Source organism: Chiloscyllium punctatum, chromosome 28, assembly GCF_047496795.1.
Source record: "Chiloscyllium punctatum isolate Juve2018m chromosome 28, sChiPun1.3, whole genome shotgun sequence".
In the NCBI taxonomy this organism is placed as follows: domain Eukaryota; kingdom Metazoa; phylum Chordata; class Chondrichthyes; order Orectolobiformes; family Hemiscylliidae; genus Chiloscyllium; species Chiloscyllium punctatum.
In genome coordinates this window covers 44,853,784-44,863,225 of record NC_092766.1, presented here as the reverse complement: position 1 = coordinate 44,863,225, position 9,442 = coordinate 44,853,784, and the positions used below count along the sequence as shown (strand labels likewise).

The 9,442-nt window shown below is 46.5% G+C and overlaps 1 non-coding gene across 1 annotated transcript; it reads right to left on the bottom strand.

Annotated features, from left to right (window-relative positions):
- Positions 1-705: 705 nt before the first annotated feature.
- trnas-gcu (transfer RNA serine (anticodon GCU)) lies at positions 706-787 on the bottom strand. The gene has a single exon. It is a non-coding gene; the product is annotated as a tRNA-Ser (tRNA).
- Positions 788-9,442: the final 8,655 nt, after the last annotated feature.

The window sequence follows — 9,442 nt, the reverse complement described above, 5'->3', positions numbered from 1 at the left end:
CATTTTTTTATGTTTATGGTGCATGAATCTGCGGTTATTGATCCACAGTTTAGTTTCACTCACTATAGGAAACATGTTGATTTCTCCAGTTGTTCATAGTTCAATGTGATGCATCCAGTGTGTGCATAACGAGAGGGGGCTTACTTCCCACATCTTGTCTTTATCTGTGCCTTATGTCCAGTATTCATCAACGGCGAGAGCAAGGGGCGAGGGCGAGACCAATGTGTAAGTCTCTCCGTGCCCATGCACGGTACCCACATCAGCAATTCACCACTGTGCATTTACAGCCATTTCTCAGTTAACCTAATCCCACGCCCTGCCCATTTTGAAATATCTCCATTATTTTGTGCTGTCTCGCTGTGCTCTTCTCACCAGGATGAATTACTTCTACTCAACCTCCTCCAGATTTCATCTGACAAAACATTCATTAAGATTCCCTTTGCGTAAACATGCACTTCGCAGCTCTCGTTATTTGATTTTCCTGGTTGCCTTTCATACGAAAAAACGTTCACAGCAACTTGACTTGAAAAAGAAAAACGCCCTCCTTTTCATTATCCCAATGCAACCGACATTTCAATGCAGTTTAGTCAACAGGCTAAAACCATTCTTTGAGATTCTGTAATAGCGACGATGCATGTTAGCTGACCATTGGAGTTCCAGTTTCAACATGACAGCTGAGATCATCTGCAAGGAGAACCATGACAGCGACGAGAGTGGGATTCGAACCCACGCGTGCAGAGAACAATGGATTAGCAGTCCATCGCCTTAACCACTCGGCCACCTCGCTGCTGGTGTCATGCAGGCTATGACGTTATAAATAATTGAATTGCGTAAATTAATCAGAGCAGCAGACATTTCTCGCTGGTATTGGTGAAATGATAAATAACACAGTATGGTTCCAAGACTATGGTCTGACCCCTGGGATGTGGGACAAGTGCACTCCCACAGTCACACTATGCACATAATGATCTGAACAAAAATGAGGAAATGAATATGTAGCAAGGTCTGTTGAATTCTGTGAAGATTTGAAATCAACGGAATGAAGAACCCGAGACAGCAGAAGGTTTTCTTTCAATAAGGAGTTGGATAGAGCTCTTAAGAATAGTGGAATCAAGGGTTATGGGGATAAGGCAGGAAAAGGATACAGATTTATGATGTTCAGCCATGATCATAATGAATGGTGGTGCTGGCTCGAAGGGCAGAATGGCCTACTCCTGCACCTGCTGTCTATTGTCTATTAGATTGCCTGTGAGGAATTGATTTCCAGACTGGAGGAGAGTGCATAGTCCTCAATGACATTACACGGATCACCTAACTACCGCTCAGATGTTTTTGACACGCACTTGTGTGCAGAACAGACAATTTCAAAATCCAAAATAAGGCTAAACTGACAATTGAAGTCAACAATGCAAAAACCTTGACCTGTATCATTTTCCTGCGCTATGCGACACCAAGTCACTGCATGATCACAGCAACACAGTGAGCCAGTGTCAGAAGGAAAATGAGTGCATTGCCAGAGCGCATGCTCGGAGCAGCAAGTGACACACTGGGAAGTGCAATTCCCACAACAGGAACACTTCCTAAACAGCGGACTGCGGTGGAAGAATTTAGAGGGGGTTTACACTTTGAAATTTGATGCCAGACACACAATGGAGATCTGTCATTGAGTCTGTTCAAGATGAAGATTTTAAGATTTCTGCAGATGCAAAACATAATAAAAAGCTCATGGGTTAGTGAAGGCAAAAGATGAAATTGTACATTTCATCAATCTACCCATCTTTACAATGAGTACCTCACCACTTTCCTGACTCGGGGACAGAACCACTGGTGAAGATGATCATATAATCCCCGTTACTAGACATGAAATCAGAGAAACTCGGTTTCCCAAATGTTAAGGTAAAACCAGGAATGTGGAGGGAAGCATTAATGTGTTGCTCCTGTGCTGCAGGTAACCAGTGCTCGGTATCTCTGTTCCAGTCTAGTGGGCTGTGCTGTGCCGAGGTTTTAAGTTTGAGCCTCACATGGAGCAGATTCAATTTATCGTCCTGTTGTGGGATACGGACAGAAGGTGATATTGAGCAAAGCCAAGTTTATGGGAAAATACCCGTGTTTGTGGATTGAGAAACAACCTTTTCTGGATAATGACTCCTTGATGAACAAACATACTGCAAGTATCTAAAACGCGAAGAGACATCTGTAGAGAGAGAGCCGAAGGTGATTTTTCAGCAGATGGATAGCCTTTCCCATGTGTACTGCGTTAAATTCCGGGAAAATAGATGTTGAACTGGTTTCATGTTACACAGTTTACACATGTTTCACTGATGAATCAGTGAACATTCCCCACGTATCCTCAAAGGCAAGGATTTCCTATTCCATTTTCGGGGACCATTACAGCACTTAATCCCATGTGTGCGTTCAATAAAACCAAAACAGTTGCAGCAAGACTTTAAAACTAAGATTTTGCTATCTGCTTGCATTGGTTGTCCCAAACATTACATTCCATATTATGGTATGTTTGTGGATGAAAGCACTTTCTGATTCTTGAGCAATTGTACTTCAGTTTTGTCAAAAAATTATCATTCGCTGTTCTCTCTTTCCCTTTCAGTTTCCCGTTTTATATCCCGTAATTAATCAGTTTATCTGAAATTTTCAATAATTTCAATCAATCTCGCTCCTGATTACCAATCCGAGAGAATGCCACAATTTTGTCAATTTATATGCAGTGCAGCTGTAGGGCGCGGTGACCAAGTGGAAAGGCATTGGTCACGTGAACCAAATAAAAGTAGCCGCTGGTGGAATCTGGCCGTACCATCACAGTCATATTTAAAACATTTAACGTAATCTTTAGCCAAATCATATTATCAGAAAATAAGAAAACAAAAATGAAAAAAATTGCTGATGTTGAAAATCAAACAAAAATAGACGTTGCTGGAATATTTCGGGACGTCTGGCAGCATCTGTGGAGAGACGGACCCAATGGATGTGAAACGTTAACTGTGATTCATCTGCACAGATGCTGCCAGCTCACCTGTGATTTTACAGCAATTTCTGTTTTTGTTTCAGATTGGCAGATTTTGTCACAGTCCATGAGAACAGTGCTCATGAGATTCATACAGACAGCATGGATCTGGTAGTGTGAAATGAGACAGTAATAATGAATGAGTGGAGAGAGTTGTACTGGAAAAGCACACTAGGTCAGGCAACATCTGAGGAGCAGGAGAATGGACGATTTAAGCATAAGCCATTCATCATGAATAAGGCTTGTGAGTCGGGCAGAGGAACAAAGCTGAAGCCAGGTGCCAACTCACAGGCACCTCCTCCTACAGACCACGCTCACAAACTCTCCTCCCCTCACCAAACCATCATCTCCCAGACCAACCACAATCTCATCACCTCTGGGCATCTCCCATCCACAACCTCCAACTTCATTGTCCCTGAACCGCGCACTCCCCGATTCTACCTCCTTCCTAAGATTCACAAAGCTGACTGCCCCAGTCGACGTATTGTCTCATCCTGAGCATGTCCCATCCGAATAATCTCTTCCTACCAAGACACAATCCTCTCTCACAACTTCAGGAAATGCCCACTTCCATTCGTGACACCCCTATACACTTCACCTCCTCCAAGAATTTAATTTCCCTGGCCCCCAATACGTCATCTTCACCATGGACATCCAGTCCCTGTACAAATTCATCTGCCATGACAGAAGTCTGCAAGCCTTCCATTTCTTAATCTCACACTATCCCAAACAGTACCTTTCCACCGACAACCTCATCCACTTGGCTGAACTGGTCCTCACAATCAACAATTCTTTCCAATTCTTCCACTTCCTCCATTGACGCTGGTAGCCATGGGCACCACATACGACCTAGCTATGCCTGCCTGTTTGTTAGATAATCGGAACTGTCCATCTTTCACAATTACACAGGCACCATCCTCCACCTGTTCCTGCGCTACATTGATGAATGTTTGGGTTCACTTGGTGCTCCAACGAGGAGGTTGCATAGCTCACCAACTTTACCAACACCTTCCACTCCGACCTCAAATTTTTCTGGATCCTCTTAGCAACTTCCCTCACCTTCCTGGACCTCTCCATCACCGACTCTGGCAACTGACGAATTACAGACATATACTACAAGCCCACCGACTCCCACATGTATCTAGTCTACATCTCCTCCAACCCTATCTCGTGTAAGAACGCCATTCTTTATTCCCAATTCCTCCACCTCCAGCACATATGTTTCCAGGATGACCCATTTCACCTCAGAAAGAGCCAGTTGGTCTCCTTCTTCCACGATCACAAATTGCCTTCCCACGTGGTTGACAGCGCCCTCTAGTTCAACACCTCCATTTCACACACCACCACCCTTGAAGCCACGCCTCTCAACGCAACAAGGACAGAACCACCTGGTGCTCACCTAACATCCCATCAAACACCGCATAAACGCATCATATTCTGCCACTGATGCCACCTCCAAACAGACACCATCACCAGAGATATATTTCGCTGCCCAGCCCTGCCAACATTCCGTAAAGACCATTCCCTCCATTACCCCCTCTTCAGGTCCACACATGCCCCCACCAGCCCACAACCCTCTCCTGGCACCTTTCACTGCCAGCAAAGGAAGGGTGAAACTTGCACCCACACCACTCCCCTCACCTCAGCCAAGGCCCGAATGGATCATTCCACATCCATTAGAAATTCACCTCTATAGCGACCAATGTCATCTACTGAATCCGTTGCGCCCAGTGCAGTCTCCTCTACATCAGGGAGACAGGAAACCTTGCAGATCATTTCAGAGAACATCTCTGGGACACCCGCACCCACCAACTTCACCATCCCGTGGCTGAACACTTCAACTCCCCCTCCTACCCCATCAAAGACATACAGGTCTTGGACCTCGCCACTGCCAAACCGTTACCACCCAACACCTGGAGGAGGAACACTACACCTACCGGCTTGGGACCCTAACACCACACGGGATAAATGTGAATTTGAACAGTTACCTCATTTCCCCTCCCCCAAGCCCAAGCCTTCAACTCGGCACCGTCCTCACAACCCTTTCCATCACTGCTATTTCTGACCTATTTTCTTCTCCCTCCTATTCATCCATCTATTACTTTCCAGCTATTTCCCCTGAACCCCACACTATTTCCTTTTATCTCTCAGCCCCGACTCACAAGCCTTATTCCAGATGAAGGGCTTAAGTCTGAAACCTGAATACTCCTGCTCCTCGGATGCTCCCTGATCTGCTGTGCTTTTGCAACATCACACTACCAACTCTGATCTCCAGCATCTGCAGTCCTAACTTTATCCTTCGAATTATCAATGACCTTAGAATGAATATATCCCTGGATTGCAGTGATCACAGTGTGACTGAGTTTTCCATTTATTTTGGGTGAGAGCAGGCTGGATCTGAGACGAGCGATTAACATCTAAACAACGGGACTGGTATCAGATAGCGAAGTTAGGGCGGGCTGAAGTGAAGTGGAAAATTCTGTCAGAAGATGGGTCAATACAACTGCATGACATCATCTAGACTGTAAAAGACACGCAGAAGGAGAAAATCAACTTCAGTGCAGGCACAATGACAGGTAAAGTGGAAAGGAGACAATACAACGCACTGAGGTGAAGAGGAATTATTTATGTAAAAGGATTCGATATATAAGCTACCCCTTTGCATAGGGACGACCCTCACATTGGAAAAAGGAATTTCCTGCAGTATAACGGCGATATTTGCCTGTGACATGACAATGCTGAGAGACACTGACATAGTTTCTTTTGTAGCTGCATGGCCGAGTGAAAGCATGATCGTCCCATTAACCAGAATTCAATACTTCAAAGCTTTCCTCTGCCCTGTACAACTTATTTGCTGCCCCTGTAGTCAGATCTCAATCGCTTGACTGTGTATCTTCTTCTGCTTCCTGCTTCATGGAAACACTTGAAACGTGAACAAATCCACATTCCACTTTCACCAATCTTTTGCAACTCCCGAGTTGGCACAGGTACGAGTGACCGATTGGCCTTCTCGAGCGTTCTCACTCTGGTATGATCTGAATGATGAAGTGGACTGTGTCTGATCGGCAGAACGTCCCCACGCGGGACGATGCTGTTTATCCCTTCCCCGTGGACTGAGCTGTCTCTATTGGCAGAGTATTCAGCCATTTCCCTCCACTTGCAGGCATTATGACGGGATGTAAATGCGGATATGCTCTGAAGCTTCCTCTCACGGGCACAGCCAGGTGCAAGAGCGCCGCTGGAACTTAGCAACTTTGATTGCGAACTTCCTCCAAATATCAATTATTTGAGAGAGAGAAACGTGCTAAGCTGGTGGGAAAGAGAGAAATGGGCTGTGGACTCTCTTCCCTCAGTAAAATTCAAATCAGTGCATTTGTGTGCTGACCATTTGATGTTCAGAATCAATCTTCACAGAACAATCCAGCAGAAAGGCTTTTGTTTCAGAGCCGTCGGTTTTTTTGCTGCAATCGGGCATCAGTTAATATCTGAGTCCCAACTGTCCCAGATGAAGCGACTCCGAATGAAACCCTCACTCACTGAGAACCATCCCCACAGCCAGGAGCTGCGGGGCTGCAGGCAGTCCAAAGCGGAAGGGAGGATTCAAAACGAGCCATTATTTCTCCCTCAACCACTCTGTCACAGAGACAGGGAGAGGGACGGCAGAGACGTGTGACGTCATTCACGTGCCGACAGAAGCCGTTCAGCCCATCGAGTCCACGGCAAATCTGTATCGCTTGCTTCTCTCTGAGGATTTTCATCATCAGTGCTGCTTGTTATAATAATAGGGAACTGTATCTGTGTCGAAATGCTGTCGCCGACAGACTGAACCACATGTCATTCACAGCTGTTCATTTCACCGGAGGACCCTGCTGTGCGACACAGTGTGGGGACTAACTGCAAGGCGGTAAAACAATGACTGCAGATGCTGGAAACCAGATTCTGGATTAGTGGTGCTGGAAGAGCACAGCAGTTCAGGCAGCATCCGAGTAGGTTCGAAATCGAGGTTTCAGGCACAATCCTTCATCAGGAATAAAGGCAGTGAACCTGAAGCGTGGAGAGATACGCTAGAGGAGAGTGGGGGTGGGTAGAAAGTAGCATAGAGTACAATGTGTGATTGGGGGAGGGGAATAAGGTGAAAGGTCACGGAGGAGAGGGTGGAGTGAATAGGTGGAAAAGGAGCTAGGCAGGTAGGACAAGTCATGGGGACATTTACTGAGCTGAAAGTTTAGAACTAGGGTGAGGTGGGAGACGAGGAAAAGAGGAAACTGTTGAAGTCCACATTGATGCCCTGGGGTTGAAGTATTCTGAAGCGGAAGATGAGGCGTTCTTCCTCCAGGCGTCTGGTGGTGAGGGAGCGGCGGTGAAGGAGGCCCAGGACCTCCATGTCCTTGGCAGAGTGGGAGGAGGAGTTGAAATGTTGGGCCACAGGGCGATGTGTTTGATTTGGTGTCTCGGAGATGTTCCCTAAAGCGCTCTGCTAGGAGGCGCCCAGTCACCCCAATGTACAGGAGACCATATCGGGAGCAACGGATATAATAAATGATATTAGTGAATGTGCAAGTAAAACTTTGATGGATGTGGAAGGCTCCTTTAGGGCCTTGGAGAGAGGTGAGGGAGGAGGTGTGGGCGCAGGTGTCCAGTTCCTGCGGTAGCAGGGAAAGTGCCAGGATTGGAGGGTGGGTTGTAGGGGGGCGTGGACCTGACCAGGTAGTCACAGAGGGAATGGTCTTTGTGGAAGGCGGAAAGGGGTGGGGAGGGAAATATATCCCTGATGTTGGGGTCAGTTTGGAGGTGGCAGAAATGACAGCGGATGATTTGGTTTATGCGAAGGTTTGTAGGGTGGAAGATGAGCACCAGGGGCGTTCTGTCCTTGTTACGGTTGGAGGGGTGGGGACTGAGGGCGGAGGTGCGGGATGTGGACGAGATGTGTTGGAGGGCAACTTTAACCACGTGGGAAGAGAAATTGCGGTCTCGAAAGGAGGCCATCTAGTGTGTTTTGTGGTGGAACTGGTCCTCCAGGGAACAGGTCCGGCGGAGGTGGAGGAATTGGGAATACGGGATGACATTTTTGCAAGAGGTAGGTTGGGAAGAGTTGTGGAAGTGGTAGGGTGGGAAGAGGTGTGCATCGGGTCAAATCTCCGTCACATTCGTGACTGTTGTTCTTATGTTTGTTTCTTCTCTACGTGTGCTGAAGTAACACAGTGAGGGAGCAATTACTGTTGACAGACATACATCTATGGGCGTATTAAATACTGAAGTTGTGAGATTCGAGCAGTGTTTATTAATATAGACCATTCACTGTTCGAATCTCTGGCTCAGGAATTTGACAGACCGAACTTGAGCAAAGGTTGAGCTGGGGCGTTTACCCCATGACGTCACGCGAGTTTCTGCCGTTGCTTTGTTGTTCACGTCATTTGTGTGTTTTGCATCATTGAGGATATTGAAGTTGTCCCCTCGATACAAAAGGCCCGTAATTTTGCAACATTGTACAAAAGATGCAGTACAATAACAGCCGTTGCTGATTCAGTCTACTTATCCAGATATTGACCTTTAGAAACAGCACTGTGCACTCTCCTCGAGTCTGGAAAACAACTTCCTCACATATGATGTTATATTCTCGCTCTCATGGCGCTCTTCCTTCCATCGGCTTCTGTGTTTTCACAGAATCCAATTCAATCGATCTTGTCACTGTGTCATTTCTTTCCATGTGGTCAGATCTTGTGAACAGAATATCCCAGTGGGAGTGCCCTGGGCCGATAACCCAGAAGTCAGACCATACTCAGGGAACCGTATTCTGGTCTTGACCATTTCATGAACACCAGGAAGACATATCTATGCTCTTCAAAATTTAATTACCTGTTTTAAGAAGAAAGGTAAACAGTTCCTGGTTCCTGCTTCTGCTGCCACACGGACCAAGATTATAAATGCTGGAACTGTCCGCTCTCCCACATCAAATTTATCCCCAGGTTGTGTTAAGATGATGGTCTGAATCGCTTCCTTCTCTTCCCTGTCACTCTAGGACGATGTGAGCTGTGAAATCTTTGATGTGAACTGGAGACAACGGGAAAAAATGTATACACGTCAGCTGCGTGAGCGACGGGGCTCGCTGCAGTAACATCCCATGCTGATTCAGACAGCAGAAGCCTCCCTGTGACTTCGAGAAGCACAGACACTGTTCCCGAATAATGGGGAGAGATTCACTCTTTCCTCGCAGTTCTGCATTTTCTAACTGTCTCAGATGGCATTATTTGGACAATGGTTCCCAAAAGAAGATGATTTCTTGTGCATGCACGATCTCCCTTTTCTACGCCTTTCCAGAATTCCCATACTTCCCACTCCCGCCAGACCCCTACCCCGCTCCACAAACTCTTGTTTGATAGCAAGCTGAAGACCGCGTTCAAACTGCTCTCCACCAACACTGCA